General features: G+C 38.8%; 1 protein-coding gene across 3 annotated transcripts in view; it reads left to right on the top strand.

Annotated features, from left to right (window-relative positions):
- The first annotated feature begins 8506 nt into the window (after positions 1-8506).
- DAG1 (dystroglycan 1) overlaps positions 8507-21900 on the top strand; it is an 81243-nt gene continuing 67849 nt past the window's right edge. The window contains exon 1 of one of the 3 annotated variants that reach the window (XM_014054146.2): positions 8507-8644. The gene's annotated coding sequence lies outside the window, so the exon portion shown is untranslated. Of the gene's footprint in view, positions 8645-8675; positions 8795-8969; positions 9140-21900 lie in introns of those variants that run through there. The other 2 variants (XM_014054145.2, XM_014054147.2) reach the window with 2 other exon arrangements.

Genomic DNA, 21900 nt, shown 5'->3' with positions numbered 1-21900 from the left:
GAAACATGGACACAGAAAGGCACAACCCAATAAAATATGGGGCATAGAGTACTTTTGAGTTGTGTCAACAGGTTGTTCTTTCAAGCCAGACTCCGTATAATTCTCACCAAATACTGCAAAGGATTGAGGTAAAATAGAGCTGTTGAATTCCTGCCCTGTTTCTACTCCCATTTCTTCAGACCATTTTGCTTTGTTTTCATATTCTTTATGATCTCATTTCCAACTTTCATTCTCCCTTTATTTTTTTAATTGCCACTTGCTACTTGTGTTCCTTTCTTCTTCTGGTGGCCATTTTCTTTATTTCCGAGCCCCATATGTTGCTGTATCAAGCCCCTCTCTGGCACTGGCGGCCAATTAGAGAGGGCTTTCTCTGCGAAGTGCCTTAAGATGGCCACCTCCTCCTCTATTCATGGAGGTCATCACATAGGAGAACTTGATGAGGATCCAGGGAAGAGTAAGAGGGAAAAAATGTCCACTTCCTTACAGCTTACATTTTAAACAGTAAATCTTTTGCCTTTTGATCAAGGTTTGAGGATTAATAGGTTCTACCCCCTAAAAGAATCTGAGAATCCCTGTTTACAGAACCAGTGTATTAGAAGATACACCAAGTGGAATACGCCAATCTATTACCTCCAGAAATCTTACGACATCTTCAAAACTATAGATGGCCAACTTGCTCTGTGCCAGAGTAGTACAGTAAATCTGACTGCTTGATTAACATGGTATCACTAATGATTACATTCCAGAAGTAATTTGAGAAAAGGCTGACATGAAAGCGACCGAACCCAGAGGGTAAACAGCTAGCAATCAGAATCTCAGCAACGTGTTTGAAGATAAAGACTTCAAATAAAATGAAAGTAGGGAGAGTTCTCATGTCCTTGGTCTTTCCAGAATGACCACCTGTTGCAATAGTTTCACTGTTTGCAATACATTTTATAAGCAAGTCAATATCAATTTGCGCTACCCAAGGATTAAGATATTGCTTGTTTTATATTTTCCACTGTGGAATGATAGCAGTTCCTTGGGTGCATATCTTTTCTTCTGTTAGCAGATACGGTAATATAGTCTGTGTAGTATTGTATCATGGAAAGAGGACAAAAGAGAACAGATTTCTATTCTGAAATAGGATTTGCCCAAAATTTGCTCAACAGAAACTGCTTCACTTGCTAAATGCTTGTTGTCAGAAACATATAAGTACAAAATTTACGGAATCTGAGCACTGGTAAACATACTAAGCATGCACTGATATATATGTATAGGTTACGGTTTCATGTATGTATTATAATATTAATAATTAACATGTCCCTTCCCGTAGAAGAAGAGGGCAAGTGTATCAAATACATAATTAACATCCCAATGGCTTGTTCTAGACACCTAGAGCCAAGGTGGCGCAGTGGTTAAATGCAGCACTGCAGGCTACTGCTAGATCAGCAGGTCAGCGGTTCAAATCCCACCGGCTCAGGGTTGACTCAGCCTTCCATCCTTCCGAGGTGGGTAAAATGAGGACCCAGATTGTTGGGGGCAATATGCTGACTCTCTGTAAACCGCTTAGAGAGGCCTGAAAGGCCTATGAAGCGGTATATAAGTCTACTGCTATTGCTATATTGCTATATTACCTATGGGTGGGACTGAGGACAAGTGAACTGAACTGAGATGATTGTGACAAACTTAAAACTCTTGGAAAAACAATAATGATTCCACCTTTACGCAGCTTGATGCCCACTAGCTTCCATGGGCCTAACCAATAAAATGAGTATATTGTATTTGGAGGGTACCAATCCACTAAATCTGTTTAGCTGCCTGCCTGCCTGGCTGACATTTCTAGGTCATCAACAATTCTGGTCAGCTTAACATGCAAAAACAGTAAATAATCCAAGTAAAAACCCAAACAGAATTTGGAGGGGGAAACCACCTACTCCTCACCCCCAACTCCAGAAATAAAAACAAACAAAAGGCTTACTTGGTGAAAAAGGCAAGTTTTAAATACACTTTTAAAGGCCTCTAAGGTGGGGTCATGTGAATCTCCCAGATAATTTTGTTCCAGGGGACGGTTCCACCACAAAACCGCGATGACCTTATCCGCGCCGACATAAGTGCGGAGGCAAATCCGCGGCGTCCGAAGCGCTAAGAAAAAAACGACCCTACCGCCGCGACAACAGCGCGGTGACAGAAGGGCATTCTACATGCTTCGTTCTTTGCCTCCAAAGGTAGCCCTCCTCCTCCAACTGACAGCGGCAGCGGGCACGGGGCAAAGCGGGCTGCCCAGCAGCAGCAGCCTGCAGGAAGGGTCCAGCTCAGCCGCGGGGGGCAGCAGGAAGCGGAGGAGGACACGGCAGCGGCGGTGGCTGAGGCTCTCCCGGGCCGGCGAAGCGGGCTTGCCCGGTGGCAGCAGCCGCCCATCCAAGGAGATGTTGTTGAGGAAGAAGAGGGCGGCCTGCCTCTGCCGGGCAAGCCCACTTCGCCGGCCCCGGGAGAGCCTCAGCTGGTGCCGCTGCTGCGTCCTCCGCCGCCAGCATCGGCGGCCCTGCTCGGGCCCCCCGCGGGCTTCCTGCTGCCCCCCGCGGCTGAGCTGGACCCTTCCCGCGGGCTGCTGCTGCTGGGCAGCCCGCTTTGCCCCGTGCCTGCAGCCGCTGTCAGCTGGAGGAGGAGGGCTACCTTTGGAGGCAAAGAACGAAGTATGTAGAACGCCCTTCTGTCGCCGCGCTGTTGTCCCCGCGGTGATGACGCGCGATGATGACGTCGCGACTTTAGTGACGCGATTTAATCTCCGCTATTTTGCGTAGCGCGGTTTTGTCGTGCCACGCCAGGGGACAGATGTAATAAAGATGGCTCATCTATTGGGCCTTAGTAGAGGACATTGCTTAACTGATGGGCCCAGGACTCATCTACCAGATCTACCCATGGACAGAAACCATGGGAGGCAGATAGCTTCTGAAACAGCCAGGCCTTATGCCCTGTAGAATCTTACAAATAACAACCAACTGCTTGAATTGCAACTGTACAGGTTTCTAGGAAAGTCATTTCTGTTGGGAAAAAAGTAGCTGGTTCCATAATCCTTTATTTACTTGATAAGAGAAATGTACAGCTTTTTTTTCTTTTTCTTTTTTTTTAAAGCATATCTCCCTCTCAGTATCTCCTTTTACTGTACCCTGATCTTCCAACATTTGCAAGAGACAATATTTTCTCTCTTTGGCATGTGGTGAAAAACATTTTCTGCAAATTCTTGCATACTGTTATAAAAGGACAAGCTAGATGTTTTCCATGCCTGCTTATATGTCAATTCTAGAGAAAGCTGACTTCTAAGGATTCTATGTATTTACTCTTAAACTGGTCCCCAGATTTTCCAGTCATCCAGGCAGCTTTCAGCACCCTGTCTGAAATGGAGCTGACTGCAATGAACTCAGTAAACCAGCAATACATCATTACTACTGCGCATACATAACAGTTCAGTATAGCCATGCTGTGTCCTTTGCTCATCGGTTCAAAATAACATCAAGCTTCTTTTAAAAAGCCACACACCTGTTTTGGGGGGGATTTTCAAAATTAACTTTAAACAATCTGGCAAGATCAGAAAAAGTCAAAGTTACAATAAGAGGATCAAAACAACAGAAAGTCAGTACTGAAGAGGTAGAACAGTCACTCAAGCACTACAGCAAAATATAATTATAGGATAACTTTCTTAGGTCTGTTAATGAGGTTATACAAAAAGACAATAAGCTGTTGCAGAAACCTTTTAAACAATAATAAGAAAATAATAATAGACTTGCAGCAGGGAGTTCCCTTGATTTAAGGATGGATATCACTCACTGTCAAAACTAATTGACTAGTGCATGGATGTCATTCACTATAATACTGGCCACTGAACGGTAGGACTGCCAGATCAAAACTGCAGAAATATGGATGATCATTAAATGGCATCAAAGTATTGAATGGTTTTCTTCATCTATTTACTAAGGTCAGAATTGCAGCCTGGAACTGATAGCCCTGTGCATGAATGAGGAACCTGGAGCCCATTTTTTATCAGCTCCAGACAACATCACAAATGATCAGTCATGATGTGATGTGGAGTTGGAAGATAGAATGTTAATGTGCACTGTGTCCAGTTTATTGATCATTTCACAAGATATACAAACTATTATTTTATGGATACCAATTGTTTATTTTTAAAATATTTGATTTGTCTTTTTTTTTTACTGGGAATAATCTATTTAGATAGAAAATCATGGAACAGTTGTACAAATGCCTATATATGTTTTATAGAACTTAAATGTTTCTGAAAGAGTTCCTTCACCATCAGGAGGGACACTTATAATTCCTTCTGCCTACTTTCTCCTGCTTGGATATCTAGGATTTTATGAGTATGTCCACTAATATTCCCACATATCCATTTATACTTTTAGAAATAGCTAAAATTCCAGACTTTCAAAGCACCAAATTATCACTTTGAAAATTCTGTACTTTACCTTTTGTTAGCCTTTCCCTTTATATGTAAAGCGCTGGGCAGTTTTCCAGCAAATGAATGTTCTGAAGTAAAAAAAAATGACGATCCTGTTCTGTTGTATTCCTATGAATACAACTTGAATTCTAAAGCGGTGAAACACCTGGGCAAAGGAATTACAAAACCTACTTTTAAGAGACAATTCCTGTATTCATTAACATGTCACAACCAATCAGTTATTAGAGACTTTGTAGTAAATGAAATTACCACATTTTCAGGAAACAGAAGAATGATTATGATGAACAAGAAACCTTTTTTCATTTTTTCTAAAATTTAGAAATATTTATAACTTAAGAGTTATACATAAGGCTCACTGATCAATGAATAATTACTCTTGGATTTTTGGCATAAAAAAGATACATACCCAAATACTATAAATCACCTTCATGTACATTTGTACATTCAGATGCAATGAACATATATGGCTGAAAGAGAAGTATAAACCATCCATTTATGCAGACAATATATCCCGGTTTTCTTTGTTAATCTTTTAAAGATAGGCTTTATGAAGGCTTAGTCCAGTTTTTCATAACTTGTTGTTTTTGTTTGTTTTTATTATTATTGTATTGAGAGTTGATAGACTGTAGGTTCTAGGTATATTTCAGTAATTATAAGGTAGCACGCACTTGTTGTCTAGAACTTACCACAAGCAGAATGTAGAAGAATATCATGTAAAAGAAGGTTTGCATCTGTGTCCTAGTCTATTGATTGATTGATTGATTTTATCTATCAAACTTATATGGTTGCCCTTATGACCCCAGGAGGCATACAGCAAAAACTATAAAAACAGAAATGTCAAAAGCAATCAGACTAAGAAGCTAAAAAGCATAACACACAAGATATTATATCAGCAAGGGAGCGACCTCAATATTTCACTGGTCCCTTGGCCAGATGACTTAGCCAGTCCTGAAAAGCTTGCATAAAATAAGTAGGGATGGGGATGGCCTCACTTTGGGGTCAGGAGAGGGAACAATGTTCCATAAGCAAGCACCACTACTCATCAAGGATAGTTCACTGACAGATGGGACTTGTAAGATGTCTCTCTTTCTGGCTCTGATGAGATGGACAGATGTAATCCAGGAGACGCGATCCCTCAAATAACCCAGTCGCATGCCATGAATGTTTTAAAGGTCAAAACCAGCACCTTGGACCTGGAAACAGACTGGCAACCAATGCAGCTCACACAGCAGAGGTGCCTGTGCCACTGCATTTTGCCTGTGCCACTGCACTTCGCACCAGCTGAAGCTGCCAGACACTCTTCAAGGGCAGCCCATGTACAGCACATTACAGTAATCCAATTAGGAGGTGATTAGGGCAGGGGTGATTGTGAGCACAACCCCTTAGTCCAGGACGAAGGCACAACTGATGCACAAAATGAAGCTGTGAAAAGGCTGTTAGCCACAAGTTTATGAATAGCAGTCATGAATCCAGGAGGAGTCCTGGGCTGCGTACTGGGTCTCTCTTGGGCTGTACAATCCATCCAGCAGGAAAAATGCCATAGTCCTGAAACTGGCAGGACCCAAAACCCAGACCCACTCAGTCTTGCCAAGGTTCAGCTGAAGCCTGATGTTTTTCAGATCCTCCCAGCCTCCAGACACCTCCGGACTCTTTGTGAAAATAAGTGCCTCTAAATTGAATAGCGCTCCTTCCCAGATAAATTTCAATGGTATGCTACAAACTGCTTCATCTAAAGCAGTGGTTCTCAACCTGTGGGTTGGGACCCCTTTGGGGCTTGAATGGCCCTTTCACAGGGGTCGCCTAAGACTATCGGAAAACACATATTTTCAATGGTCTTAGGAACCGAAACACCAATTTTATGGTCGGGGGTCACCACAACATGAGGAACTGTATTAAAGGGTCGCGGCTTTGGGAAGGTTGAGAACTACTGACCTAAAGTGATTCTCAAAATTATTTCTCAGATTCTATATTAATAGCATCTTCCTAGGACACATTGTGTATTTTGTATCTATTACTTGATTATTGCAGGATAATATATTTAAGACACTGCATTGCAGAATCTAGAAGAATTATGGCCACAATTCATCTCTATCCATCTTTATCCTTTTAAAAAATCATTATATTTATTTAGTAATAAGGTCCACAAATCCATCTTGAATTGGCATTATGTTGCCCAAAAACATAATGCCCAGTAAACAATCAGCCACGTTTGTACACAAGGAAAGACACGTTGTGCAGTGCCTGTAAGACATTTGGGTCTTAAAGATGCCCCAAATATAATTGTGTCAACTGCTTTTTGCTTAAGGTCGTAACACTTGTAAACAGTCAATGTGGTCCCTGTCCCCGGTAGAATGAACACACTAAATATGCTATATTCCAAGTTTATTTTCCTTTTAGGAAGTGAACATAGAAACATTAAAGGCATCTCTTCCTTACATAAACAATACCCAGTCTCATCCCTGTTGCTAAGATTGTAAACCAATCAATAAACAAAAATGGTCATATCTAAAGCTAGACTAATATGAGAGCTCCATATGGAATGGCCTGTGAACATTGTTGGGAAGGATCAGCTGTTGCAAAATGTACAGGCCTGTCATATAAGAAATGTGTCACTATAAGCAATCAATGCCAGTGTTTTGACATCTGCCTCTGCTCTGCTGGATACCATTCTGTAGGATAGCTGTAGTCCTGAAAAATCTACCTCAGTGCAGTGGTGAAATTCAAACTTTTTTACTACCAGTTCTGTGGTTGGCTTGGTGGGCGTGGCAGGGGAAGGCTACTGCAAAATCCCCATTTCCTCCCCACTCCTGGGGGAAGAATACATTGCAAAATCTCCATTCTCACCCCGCTGGCACTGCATGCCAGTGATGGGATTCAATTTTTTTTTACTACTGGTTTTGTTGGTGTGGCTTGGTGAGCATGGCTTAGTGGACGTGGCAGGGGAAGGATACTGTAAAATCTCCATTCCCTCTCCACTCAGGGGAAGGTTACTGCAAAATCCCCATTCCCTCCCAATCAGCTGGGACTCGGGAGACAGAGAATAGATAGGGCCAGCCAGAGGTGGTATTTGCCGGTTCTCCAAAATACTCCAAATTTCCACTGCTGGTTCTCCAGAACCTGTCAGAACCTGCTGAATTTCTCTCCTGCCTCAGTCCCAACACAAAAGCAGGAGCTAAGGTATAGCGATCTGCAGGACAAGGGTACTAAGGGATTCAAGCTGCATAATCTGCTGACCTACGGACTGAAGGTGTCCAACTGAACTGCCTGGTTGCTCTTTTTCATCCTGAGATTTCAGAGGGGTTGTGAGTCCACATGCTCACCGCCTTTTCCAGCTAGATTGGGCCAGCTCCAAAAAGCCAGCCAGCAGCCACCCTCCAAATACAACACGTGCACTCAAATGGTCGAGCTAACTTAAGTTTAGGATCCTTAAAACTAAAATTCCATTTTTTTTTGAGGGAAATAACGTGGTAGCTTTTATTGACCCCTTTCTTATAGCTGTTTCCTTGCACCTTATAGAACTGAAGAGATATAGAATATCTTCCTCCCCGAGTAACCGCAGCAGTTCCCAACAAAACAAGGATATTTATAGGGTTTCCGGAAAGATTTCAGCCCTGGCCTCATTTCTACAAAGAGGCGCTGCAATGGAGCCCATGAGACTGGGCCTGAGGGAAGCACTTCCATCCCCCTCCTGGGTTTTGTCCCTTGGAGGAAAGGAGAAACCCAGGCGGGCTTCGCAGGTGGGGCGATGCATGTGCCGGATTTCTTTCACCTCCCGCAAGAACGTCGGCACCCACCAATCAGAAACCGACAAGCTGAAACCCTACTCAATTTTACCCAATAAGAAATACAAGGAGGGGCGTGGTCTCGATTTTGGGAGTTGGGGGTGGGGGTGGGAGCAGAGTAAGCAGATCCCAGAAGGTGTAGCCCGAGGAACGCGCACGGCAAAGGAGAGGCGTGGCTTGGCTCGGAGAGGAGGCGTGTCCTGCGGTCGGGTAGGGGGAGTTCTTGCGCGTGAGGCGGAGTCCGACGAGTTGGGTTAGGTTGGGCTGGGCTGCCGCTGGCCAAACAAGGCGACGCTGCCGAGCGGCGATGTGTGTGTTGCAGCTCGAACTCGGGCAGGCTCGGTGATTGGTCGTGGCGCGCTCGTGCCGGCGGTTGCTAGGCTCCTGTGCGCCGCCCCTCCCCCAGGTACGTGTCGCGCGCCGTCGCGCTTGCTCTGTCGCCTGGTCTGTCGGTCACTGTGCCGGTGGCGGGTCCCGGGAGGGAGCGGCCTCCTCGCGGGCCGCACTTCGGAAGGGCTGGCGGGGCGGGGTGGGCAAGGAGCGCGCGAGCCCCGTGGTAAGTGAACCCGGGCGCCGGAGAAGCTTTGTAAAAGGGGGACGAAGGCATCGGTGGAAAGCTGGGGTTGCGGGACTCCGGGAAGTCCTGAGGCCTCCCGGCGCCCCGGATTAAGTTGCAGCGGTTGGCGCTTTTGGCGTTCTCTCCCCCCCGCCCCCATCCCAAGGCTCTGGCGCCTCTTTTCCCTCACAGCCGCGTCCCGGTGGATCGGCTTCCCCTGGTGATCTTCGCCGTGGCTCTATCACCTTGGGCCTGGGCCGCTGCCCTCTCGGCCGAAGGGGCGTGTGACGGTGAGGTAGCCGGTCAGCGGGGGATCCTTGAATGCCACCGATACAAGCTCAGCAGGTGCAGGTGGCCTTTGGCCATGGAGGGTGGGGGGGGGTGTTGTGCGCTGAGGTGCCTCGGAGCTGGGTTGGCGAGGCTTGGTTGTCATTGGCGGGGAAACAGTGGGAAATAAGAACTTAGGCTAGGAAAGTGAGCCGTCTGTCCTTACAGCCGAGGTGGGGTAGCTCTTGTTTCTTTGCCGTTTTTAGTGACTATTGCAGGCCTTTCTCAGAAACGGTGCAGCTGTTTCTCTTGGTGAGGAATAGATGTTTTTGATAATATGGTACTACTGAAACAGGCAAGATTTTAGGTTTTGGCCAAAAGTTCGGGAGGTATCCAAGATAAGAGACTCAAAAAGGGGTTGGGAAATTGTTAAAAGGTTCCATTGCATACTATATGCCTAATAGAATATTATAACATTCATTTGCAATGTTCAGAGTTCACAGCCACTGTAATTTGGTTTAGATAAAAGTATTCAGCATTATGTCTCTGTAGGCCCTCCAACAATTTTGCAAGATAGGAAACCACGAAATATAATCCTTTGCTGTCAGTAAAGTATGTACTGGTTGGCTTGCAGCTGTGTAGCTAATTTTTACAGTTGGAAGTACTAAGGGCTTTTTAAGTGCTAGGCAGGAGATAGTGTTTTCCTGTTGGCGCATGTTTATATATTAAAGTTACCTTCATGTTTGTGGCCTGGAGAGTTAGACCTGCAGGGATCATTGACAAGTTAAATGTAAGTTTGTTTAAAAAGATCGATGTATTCACCAGAGGTTCTATTGATCTGTAAAGTAATGTCTTGGAATCGTTATTCTTGTAGGTAATGCTGTCATGATACCAGTAAGTGCTGGTATCCACCATATGGAGAATGAACATTGCATTTCAAAAGCTGAATTTAGTTCAAGCATTCAGCTAAATTTATAAATCCTCTGTGTATTTAGAAGCGATACGTAAGGGCATGTTCAAATAGTGACTTTCTTAACTAATGTTGTAGTGGACGTTTCCCCCATATTGCACTATTTCCACAATTATTTGTTCTGGACGTATGATTGTGTACAGAACCTATTTACACTGATTGTAGGAATTAGACCCTGCTGCTTTTGCATAGTTGATCTTTTTAAAGATTTCCAAAATACCAGCAGTTGAGGCTTAAGTATGTATTGTGGACTTGTTTTCTGGGGAAATAACTCCTAATATAAATGTTATTTGAAATGTTGCATTCAGTGTGCAAAGTTACGTTTCCAGGAAATAATACTGAAAAGCCTTGTTTATCATGCATGTAGCAAAAATACAGCAAAAGAAATAAAATCCTTTAAATATATGTGTTGATAGTTTAAACCTAATTAACTGCTCTAAAACAATTCCAATAAAGGCCACAGCAAGATCTATTAGAGAAAATTTTACAGTAGATTTTTAACTACCTTAATAAAAGAGAACTTCAAAGCATGATTGCAGCAAAAGTTTAAAAATCTAATGCAAAGTTTTCAATTTTTAACATGAATGCAGAGTAATTAAGAAAAGAAAAGAGGTAACTAAAGTTTCTTTTTTCCATAGAAAGGCAACTGTTTTTGTTTTTTTTTGAAAATCTGGAATGACCTCAGGGTTTACATTTTTATGTTTTGTGCTGGAGTTCCAAAACTAGACCTTGACCCTTTGACAGAGTAAGCAGAGTGATTTTCTTTGTTGTGTTCTTTTTCTCCATTAATATTTCACAGAAAAAAGTTACTATGTAAACAGCTTCCACGTCAATTCATACCTCATTTGCTGATTTTTAGATTGAAACATTACAGTACATGAATTCCTAAGATGCTTGTGTTCTATCTTGAAATTATTTGATTCCCTTATAAATTATGTTCTGAACTTATGTTGATTTGAGAGGCTGGCTCTGGTAGCAGTTTGCAAATTAAGAAGATATTCCAAGAAGGCAAGTGAAAAGAAAGTTTCAGGAGCAAATGCTGAATTCAGAGTTAATAGTAAACTAAAGCATTTATTTATTTACAGTAGTCTCTGCTGTTATGTTTGCTTAAACATTTGAAGGATAGATGAGACCAAAACGTTTTTTCAACTTTCCATTTCTAGTAGAATTGTTCATAGAAGGTGAGTGTTCTTTCTCTAACAGAGAATGGTGTAGTAACTTTATTCCAGCTGTTCTCTCTGTGATATGTGGTTGTATTTTTCCCCCCCTTGTGAAGGTGTTCTTGTGATGAAGGGTTATAATTTTGAGGTCTCTCTTGGACTCCTGGCTAATATATGAAATCAGAAAATGATGGTATTCAGCTGTCTAGCTTAAGGCACTGAATAATTATGTGAATAATATTAATTATAAATTACTTGGGACTTCAGTGGAGCTATTGGTAAAATGGCAAGTCAAAGGCGGTAAAATTATGCAATATTTTATATTGATCTGCTTTGATAAGAAACAGTTCTATAACTTTTACTGCCTAAAATATTAGCAGGTTTATTATAGAATATATTAACATTTTGTGTTAACGTTCCAAATGAATAAAAATGTTTTGTGGTAAACTCTTGGTTCAGCATAAGGGTTTCACTTGCTTGTGCTAAGAGTCCTAATAATTTAGGACAAAAATCATTCCTTAGTTTAGGGACAAGGAAAGTTCTTCAATGTACAAAAAATAATTTTCTGAGTACCCAGTGCAAGATGTTTTATGGATCCCCATTTTTACTAAGACGTAACTATTTTAAATGTGTTACTAAGCCACATTCTCTTCTCAAATGCATAGAGAATGAGGAAAAGTTCCTTTTAATAAAGATGTATGGTGGTATGTTGGCTGTAATCTGCATACCAATTATGTTTGTTCATTAATTCCCAAATGGTGTATCAGTTGTGCTGCATACTTGCTATGCTAAATTAGTTAAATATAGAGTACCGTGTATACTTAGTATGCACACAGACTATAGGCTGCTGCTGCATATGTTCTTATCTCTCTCCAATAAGACTTCACTGGAGGTTTGCAGTTCTATGTAGTCTCTGCATTCATTATAATTGGAGCATGCAGTCACTTCCAATTCTTGACATGCAGCAGGATTCTTGCCTTCAAAGGAAGCTGCCCATTGTATTCAACCAGATGGCATGCCATGAACACTGATGTATGCAAAAATGAAGGAGGTGTTCCTTTGAATGAGCATATTCCTATGCATTCCAACATAAATCCTTTTAAGTCTAATGTTTAGAATATTTCTAGTAAAAAAATGTACATTTTTTTCAGACATTTGGGAAGCATTGCACCAATTTAACTAGGTTGATAGGGATTAATGTAATGCTTGTTTGTGTATGAATCTGGTTTCTTGGTTAGCTTATAAATCACCATTGCACAGAAATAATTCAAAATAACATGGCTCTTAGAATCAATCCAAAGCATTGAAGAGTAACAGTATACTGGCAAATTTCTTTTTTTATTTCATAATTTGGGTAAAGACAAAAGAGTTCCATACACATTTTGCTTCTATTTTAGCTACCTTGTAACTCTTCCTTGACTAAAGTGTGATGGGAACTTCAGCATATAAAACCAAGAATGCTTTTGTAGTATAAATATTCTGGCCTGTTTCAGTAAATCCTTCAAATGGAAGAGAAGCCTTATTTTTTAATTGTGAAGTTGATAAGTTGTTGAACTCTGTTGTTAAACATCAACACATGTGAAGTGCTTTTTTTGTTTCTCTCGAAGAGACACTGGTATATTTCATATCTCATTCCTATTTTTTAAAACTTCCCATACATAATTACTTGATTCTCTACAAGATTTAACTGGCAAATTGCTATCATAAGACTTAATTCATAATGGAAGCTCTTCCAAAATAATATATGAAGGCAATAATCATTGATTGTAAGTAGCTTTAGAAATCACCATCACAACAAATATGATAGGATTATTGCAGAGCTGGTATCTTAGAGTCTTAGAGCATATAGAGCTTTTATATACTTGATATTGCAGTGATAAATGGACTACTTAATTATTGCAAAATATTTATATAGCTATCTTGGGATGTGTTATCAGTGTTCTTAATTACTACAGAAAGAAAAAAGGTGCAAAATATAGGTTTTCATACCGACTATTTCTTTGTGAATTGACTTTTGAATGTTAATCATGAGAGACATTGAATATATCTTGACATTTCACTAGCCACAGCAAGTGAATATGTGTCAGCACATATTCATTGTCTTACATGGATGGCACTGCCAGAAAGTCATTGCACCAAGAAATAAATTATATAGTCTTTAAAGACATCAGACACTGGTAACGAAGGATAAATATATCATTTTTGGATTTTCTGTTAATTTCTCTAAGATTCTTGAGTAAATTGCTACCTGTTCCCCCCCACCCCTTACTGTTATCATATAATCTTGGTAGTTAATGTAAAGAAAATCAATTAAAATTTAAAGCATTTATGGAATAAGGAGACAATGTCTCATGTATAGAAGAACAGTGAAAGAATACAACTGAGTATTGAATGTTTTATCATTTTTTAAAAAAATTAGGCAGCAAAATCTCCCAGGATCTGTAGTGGGAATTAGAAATATTTATGTCAGTCTAATGTATAGAACCAACATGATTAATAAGGGGGCATTTTTGTTACCAGTATATAGATCTACAAAGCAAATAGTCAATGCTTTGCCCATGGACTTCCTGAAAGCATTTAGCTTCCTACTACAGGAATATTGTTGAATTAAATGGATTCCTGGTTACTTTTCTGTTTTAATTTGTAAACGTCTTTTTACAGAAAACTGTATCTAAGGGTCTAAAGTATATAATTTCACATTCAAAAGATCTGTTTTACCTAGTTCAATACTTGTCAGTGCAGAGTTGTGAGGTTACACTGTCCCTCATTCAAGTTTTACATTGCTTTAATGGAACTAAATAAGCCATTTCTACAAAAAAAATCATTTAAAGATTGAATCAATTTTGTCTTTTGTTTTAATAGAATTAAATTCATTGAATTCATTAAATTAAATTCTGAATTAGAAGTAGTAACATTCTTTACTACAATTCTTTAAAATGCCTTCAAAAGTACATGCAAAAGCCAATGTCAATTATATAAAATTCCTCAAGAATGAATATAGTTTATAGGGAAAATATAAATCTTCCTCTCTAAAAGTAGATTATTACTATCTTTGATAGCTCCCATACAGATAGCAATTTGACAAAGAATAAATAATTTCTGCTACAAGGAATAGATGGCTGGCTTTACATTTTATTAGGTTGGGGATTGGAAAAGAGGAAAGTCTCTAGCCACTGTGCATTGTGCAGTGGAGTGAAAAGATGTAATTAATCAGTCAGAATTTTGTGTAAGCAATTACAGAGATTACTTGTAACTTTTCATTACTGTTCAGTAATGGAATGTCATAACAAAAGTATGTGAAACCAGTAATGTTAATTATAGGTGGAGCTGATAAGATGTGCTTAACTCAGAAGTAAGGTTGACTAACTTGTAGATTTGAATTGTTCACAATAAACCTTGTTCACAATACATTAACTTCTGGTTTGTTCAAATTTTGTACATCAAGAGATTAAAGAAAACTGTATAAAAGCCCCAAGCTGCTGTCAACAGATTCACTTTCAAAGCTGTTACATTTTCCTAGCAAAATTTGTTGTTTAGTTTGTAGTAAGGTGAGTTGGAAATATTAGATCATGAAGAGCTTACTTTATGGTACCTAATAAAGACCTGAAAAATGTTTTTAACGTGGATATTGGCCAATTAATACCTGGTTAATACAATTATGATCTTTTGTTGTTTTCAGATTAATATTATGCATGCACACAAATTTAAATGTGTAGTTTTTATTATGTCATGTAGTAAAACATTTAACTGATTCTTATTGCAGGCCTTTGAGTATTTTAAGTTGGTCTAGTGTCATGGGAAGATGATTGACATTACAATTTAAAATAAATAAAAATAAATAAATTCTGAAATTTCATCATTTTGGGTCATTTAAATCAAGAGAAACCCTCAGTAAGTTTTAGGTTTTTTTTAAATTGGGGACTAGAGTGGTATTATAAAGTCAGGAAATGTAATTAAGCAGCTCAGCAGTACTCTTTGGTTTTTGACTTGAGAATTGTCCTAAGTTAAAAATCCATGAAAAATTGCCTAGCATTGGGGAAATTGAAATGAACAATGATTTTCATAGGGCCGAGAACATGGATAATGGTTGATTCTGGGGAATGGGGGAAAAGGATTAGAGAGAAGTTCAGTCTGATTAACATCATGTATCTGAGATTTGTTTCCTGCTTGACAGCCATTGAATTCAATCCAGATTTTCCAGCCTGTTAATCAGCAGCAAACGAGAAAATGAGAGGATGTGAATGTAGATTGTGATGTTTAAAGGAAAGCTGTAGTCCCTGACAATTTTGTTAGCCAAGTGCTATCTCTTTCCTTATGAAATATGATTTATGCCATGCCTTCCCTTGCTTATGTCACCTTGGCTAAGTATCTCTAAACATCCTACTCTATAAATAGAAAACAATTACAATTAAAGAGCTCCCTGTCCTGTTCCTGTAGTTTGGTAATTTTGGAGAAATAAATAAATAAAAGTCCATGCTACATGGTTTCCTTGTAATCTTAATTTGTTTTCACAACACTTATCTGAGACAGTTGAAGAACTAATAGCTGCATTAGCACAAACTGCATTAGCACAAACTGCATTAGCACAATATGTTAAACTTGGTTAACTTCTCACTTTTGAGTGGGTGGGGGGTTGCTTAGTATGCTATGTGAATATAAGCTATTCGGTTTGTTATTTCTCAGTTGTTTTTTTGAGAACCCATAAAACAGGTAAATCGAGTAACCAAGTAAAGTATGTTGTGCAAACATACTACATGTCCTGTGTTATTTAGTGGAATCAATTTTGATATTCTTTTGCTTCTTTAATTTTACAGTGTTGTTAATTTGTTCAATAAGATTTTTTTGCATTTCCAGTCTGTGTGCTACCGCTTAATTTAGAGCACTGCAGACATATTTATACTAGTCTAGGCATGCTGATTTGCTTACTTTTAATATTGGTTGCACCACGCTAGTATCCTAAATATAGGTTAGCATGCCAGTTTGGAACATCCTGTTAAGAAGTTGAAATATCTGGAATGCTAATAGGTTTTTGGAGAGCTACAATCCCTTCAGAATTCAGTTGATGCATTTTAGTATGGAAGTATAACAATATATTAAATTGAAGGGGAGGGGCATCTGTACTGCCACCAGTAATAAGTATCCATATAGCTCTGCTAAAGTTTTTTTAAACACATATTTTTATTGAGTTCACAAGTAAATATGCATAAGTTACTGTTCCTGTCTGACTGTAGGAATGTCTCTTGGGCCATTTCATATTTTATGAGCATATAATTTTCATTTATACAGTTGAAACTAATTGCAGAGGAGTATGTGTTGCAGTGAAAACAAAGAATCTTGTAGATAAACATTACTCAAGTTGTTATCATATATTTTTTATCTGAAACATGGAATATTAACTTGAATGTTAAGAGCAATTTTCTCAACTAAGTATTAAATCCTTATGCTAAGAAAGGATGACAGTGGTAAATTGGAACAGTATAGTAAATGAACATATTTGTTCCTGGTATGAAACATCTGACTACTAAAACAGGAGTAAAATATAGCTTAGATTGTATAGTGTCAAACAAAGTTATTCTTCCTCTTGAAAATTTTTATTCTGATTTCAGTATGCAGTCAAATTTAAAAAATTGTTTAGAATTTTAGGTAGAAAACAGACATTCTGAAATTGATCAGAATTAATTCAATTAATTTCTAGAGTTCTTATATGGACAATTGATTTCCCTCCTCCTCATTTAACATTTGTTATTTTAGAAATTAAAGTCAATGCATTATATATCTAGTATTTTCTGTGGGAGAGTTTAAAAGTTTTCTTCCTTTTTTAAAACGAAGCAATAGTGAAATATATTCCTCCTACTAGTTATCTTGGGATTGGATGCTATTTAACACATTGCAGGGGGCTTTGTAGAAACATAGGATTAGAAAGGACCCCCCCCCCAAAAAAATCCAGCACAAGAACCCTCCTATCATCTCATGTAAACATCTATCCAATATTTACTTGAAAATCTCTACTAATAGAGCACCCAGGACACCAGAAGGTAGGATGTTGCATTGCTCAGTAGTTCTCACAATTAAGAAATTTCTCCTTATTTTAAGTTTGGATCTCTCTCTGTAAAACTTTTCATCCATTAGTTTTCATCTACCCTTGGGTGTTGTGGAGAATAATCCACAACCTCTTCCTTGTGACAGCACTTCAAGTGTTGGAAGACTGCTATCATGTAGATTTAGGCTAAATACATTGCTTCAACAGTTCTTCATATGATTTAGTCTTCAAGCATCTCAGTATCTTTGTGAGTCTTTTCTACATTCTTTCCAGTTCTGCAGCATCCTTCTTGTATGGCAGTGGCCAGAACTGGACATGCTATTAATTAATGAAAATATTGAAGAGGGCAGGACTGAGCCTATTCAGATACTCTATACCTGTGATGGCGAACCTGTGACACGTGTGCCACAGGTGGCACACGGAGCCATATCTGAGGACATGCAAGGCGTTACGCTATGTCAGCTCCAGTGCGCATGCACGCTTGCCAGCTAATTTTTGGCCTTCCAGAGGGCGGGGGAGGCCATTTTTGCCCTCCCCAGGCTTCAGGAAACCCCTGAAGTCTCTGGATAGCGAAAAAACGGCCCAAGGGGCCTACTGGAAGTCCGGAGGCTTCAGTGAGGCCTGCATGGGGGGGAGAGTGTGTGGGGGTTGTGCATGCATTCACAAGGGAGAGCATTGCATTATGGGTGTGGGCATGCACGCATGCGCTATCGCACACCATTTTGGCACCCGTGGAGAAAAAACCTTTGCCATCACTGCCCTATACCATCTCTCCATATAGACCTAGATCTATTAAGAACTAAATGTATTGAGTATGGTGCGTCAGCCAGTTGTGAATCCATCTGACAGTGGGACCTCTATCCTGCATTGTTCTGCTTTATCAAGAAGGAAACTGGTCAGCTTTATTAACTGCTTTACTAACTCTAAGCATACTCCAAATACAGGTTTCCTTTGGTCTACTAATTAGTCACTTTGTTAAAAAAAAGCAATAAGATTTATATGGGACAATCTGTTTTTAACAAACTCAAGTTGAACTAAAATACTGTGCATTTGATCAGTGACCAGCAAAATTTGGAAATATACAACAGAGAAGGAAAATCAAATGGGTGAGATAAAGTACTAGCATAACAAAGATTATCTATAATATATACATGGTCTGTTACTTACCTGTGCAATTATACATCTAACATATTGCAATCTATAAGATATAAAATACATATCACTTAAAACAAGATAGCTAACACATAATGTAATTTGTGTAATGTATACAAATATAACATAGTAAACAATGATGAATAAAAACTGGCTATTTCTATAACCAATTATGTCTTGTCTTCATCACAGTAATACAGAATTTGGCTGCTGTGGAAGTGATAAATATAGTTGAAGGTTCTGAGGTAAAAGTCTTACAACTTTTTAAAAAATAGTTTGTATATCTACAATTTTTAAATTGTTTAGATCAAAATGTTCTCTTTAAAAATATTTTTGAGCATTTGATAGAGATGTGTTATAGGTTTTAATTCTGACATGGGATTCCATCAGATAATAAAGCAACTCTGATCCTTTGAGGCTGCCAAATTCCCTTGTCCATATTATTTCATTAGAACATGCTTAAACTGAGATAGCAATAGCAATAGCAGTTAGACTTATATACCGCTTCATAGGGCTTTCAGCCCTCTCTAAGCGGTTTACAGAGTCAGCATATCGCCCCCACAGTCTGGGTCCTCATTTCACCCACCTCGGAAGGATTGAAGGCTGAGTCAACCTTGACCCGGTGAGATTTGAACCACTGAACTGCAGATAGCAGTCAGCTGAAATGGCCTGCAGTACTGCACTCTAACCACTGTGCCACCTTGGCTCTTCCAATACCAATATGTGGCAAATTGGGAAGGCCAGAGTGAACTTGAAGATGGGCAAAATCCTTTAAAATATTTATTACATAGTAATGATTCCAACTTCTGCCTGAGCTTTCCAACAGTAGATTTTTTCCCAAAGTATTACCGTAGTTATTTATGAGTTTCATTATTAGAACACAGTTTACATTCCAATATGGCCCAAAGATACTTCACTGCTTGTACTCCTGGAAATAAAGGCCTTTTCTTCTATGTGTTGTTCTGTGTATTTGCCATGACTGCAAAGGAAATAAATAACTTTCCAACTAAGTCTTGACTCCTAAGTTTCTTTATCACACAGGGATGCTTATGTCGGATGTCTTACATTTCTATATCTTTCCTTCAAGCAAAGTATGGTTGAACTAGGAAAGTTATTTCATGTAATTTAATAGAGTTTTTGTAGATATATTAAGCTGATCTCTTTGATCTTTCTACATCAACAAAAATGTACTGAAAAAGAAACGTAAATGGAGAAATTGTCTCTAATACTAATATTTAACTTCATAAAATTATTTGGATCAAATACGTTTTTTAACCCAATTTGTGTGGGTAGAAGAGGTATTGAAATGTGTTATCTCCACTTGCGTTCTGAATTAAAACATCTTCAGAAGGCTAAGTTGGAATAAATACTGTTACTTAAACCACATATACTCTCAAACACTTTTCCTATATAATACTAATTTTTCTTTATATATTTGTCTTTCTTGCACAGCTTTATCAGACCCAATGATTAGTAATGTGTTTTATTCAAGATATATAAATAAGGATTAAAATATGGGATGAAATAAGCACTGAATTTTAAAGAATTCATTAACATTCCAAACTATTTCAAAATCATTGTTCTCAGTACTAAAGATGACAATATAGAACTGCAAATTTCTGACAGTTAAATCCCCACTTCCTATATAAGATTACATTTTTGACAGATATCCTTAACTTATTAGAGATTGAATGTAGATTTGATTTTAATCTAAATATTTTGCTAAAATATCTAACACCCAAGACAATTAACATTCTTGCCACTGACTCTTTTGGTGTTTGTTGAAATACTTCCTTCAGAACATGAGTAACAAAATGTCTCATTAGACTGCTTGCTTTTATTTGTTTTAGGAACATTTGACCAATGTCCAAATACTTCATTTACTGTTGCTGAATTATGTAGATTCTAGATGACTCTTCAGTCAGAAAATTGAAAGAAAAATGTTTATTATTTATGCATATGACTGTACTAATTTGTGCCTTGAGTTGATAAATCAAGTATGAAAAACAGTGGTGTCAGGGTTCCAAGTAACATCCCTTGGGCCTTGGATCTTCAGGCCTGTCAAGTATTTTCACTAGTATAGAGGTGTCAAATTTGCGTCGTCATGGCATTGTCACATGACATTGTGACTTCTTTCCCCTTCGCTAAACCAGGCATGGGCGTGGGCAGCGCATGACACATCCAGCCCATGGGCTGTGAGTTTGACACTTCTGCACTAGTAGATCAAATAAATACCTTTTGGATGTTTGAAAGAGCTATGCTGGTTAGAATGCAGTATTGCAGGCTAACTCTGCTCACTGCCAGGAGTTTGATTCTCACAAGCTGAAGGTTGACTCAGCCTTCCATACTTCCAAGGTAAGTAAAATGAAGACTCAGATTGTTGGGGGCAGTATACTGACTCTGTAAACTGCTTACAAAGGGCTGTAAAGCAGCATGAAGCGGTATATAAGTCTAAGTGCTATTGCTATTGAAGCATTTGACCTCAATAAAGAATAGTCATTTGTATTCTGTGTGGAATATGAATGTTACTTGATTAGAAGAAATTAATGGAATTTTAAACTAAAACTAAAACTGGCTTTTCAACATTTTTTATCCTTTAGATTTCTTCACTGTTGAAATACAGCCTTCATTATAGTTAGGTGTTATTTTTGTTTTGTACTTGGAATATCTAGGTTCAGATGTAAATTCAAACTACAAACAATACTGGAAATGAGGTACAAGCTCTTAGGCCAATTTTTTAATACCCTGTCTTTATACCAGTATAGCACTCAAACAATCAGTAGACAAAATGAGAAGAGAAAACAAGCTGAAATCAATTTAAAATAGCAGTTAAAATAATCCAGTTTAATCTAATTTGGCAAAGTTACGATGAACATCAAAACTTTTCTCAGACAACAGCAATGAAACTTTTAATGTACAGGTAGTCCTCAACCTAGGACTACAATTGAGCCCAAAATTTCTGTTGCTAGCTAATAAGGAATTTTGCCCTGTTTTACGACCTTTCTTGCTGTAGTTGTTATGTGAATCACTGCAATTGTAAAGTTAGTAACATGGTTGTTAAGTGAATCTGATCCCCGTTGTCTTGTCAGAAGGTAGCCAAAAGTGATCACATGACCCTGGGACACTGCAACGGTCATAAACATGAGTCTGTTGCCAAGCATCTGAATTTTGATTGCATGACCATGGGAATACAGCCACAGTTGTAAGTGTGAAAAATGGTCATGTCACTTTTTCCAGTGTTGTCATAACTTTGAACGATCACTAAATGAACTATTGTAAGTTTTGAATTAGTGGACTGATTCTTAGAGTCTGAGCCCAACATTTTAAGGCATATGAATGCATATTAGAAACTTTTCAGTGTTTCATGTCTTATTAGACGGTACAGAAATTCCGCAGTACTTGTTAAGGATCATTAGAAAGTCTTTATTTAGAGAAATAAGTCCTAACTGAGGTGATGAAAAGTGATGATGAGGCTAAGGACCAAAGTTTATACAATTAGGCTTCTGTCTTACAGCTT

This window comes from Thamnophis sirtalis, unplaced genomic scaffold (genome assembly GCF_051295495.1).
Source record: "Thamnophis sirtalis isolate CommonGarterSnake01/CBP01778 unplaced genomic scaffold, rThaSir2_p1.2 scaffold_3, whole genome shotgun sequence".
Classification (NCBI taxonomy): Eukaryota; Metazoa; Chordata; class Lepidosauria; order Squamata; family Natricidae; genus Thamnophis; species Thamnophis sirtalis.
The sequence above is the reverse complement of the archived record's forward strand: the minus strand, read 5'-3'. Positions and strand labels throughout refer to the sequence as shown.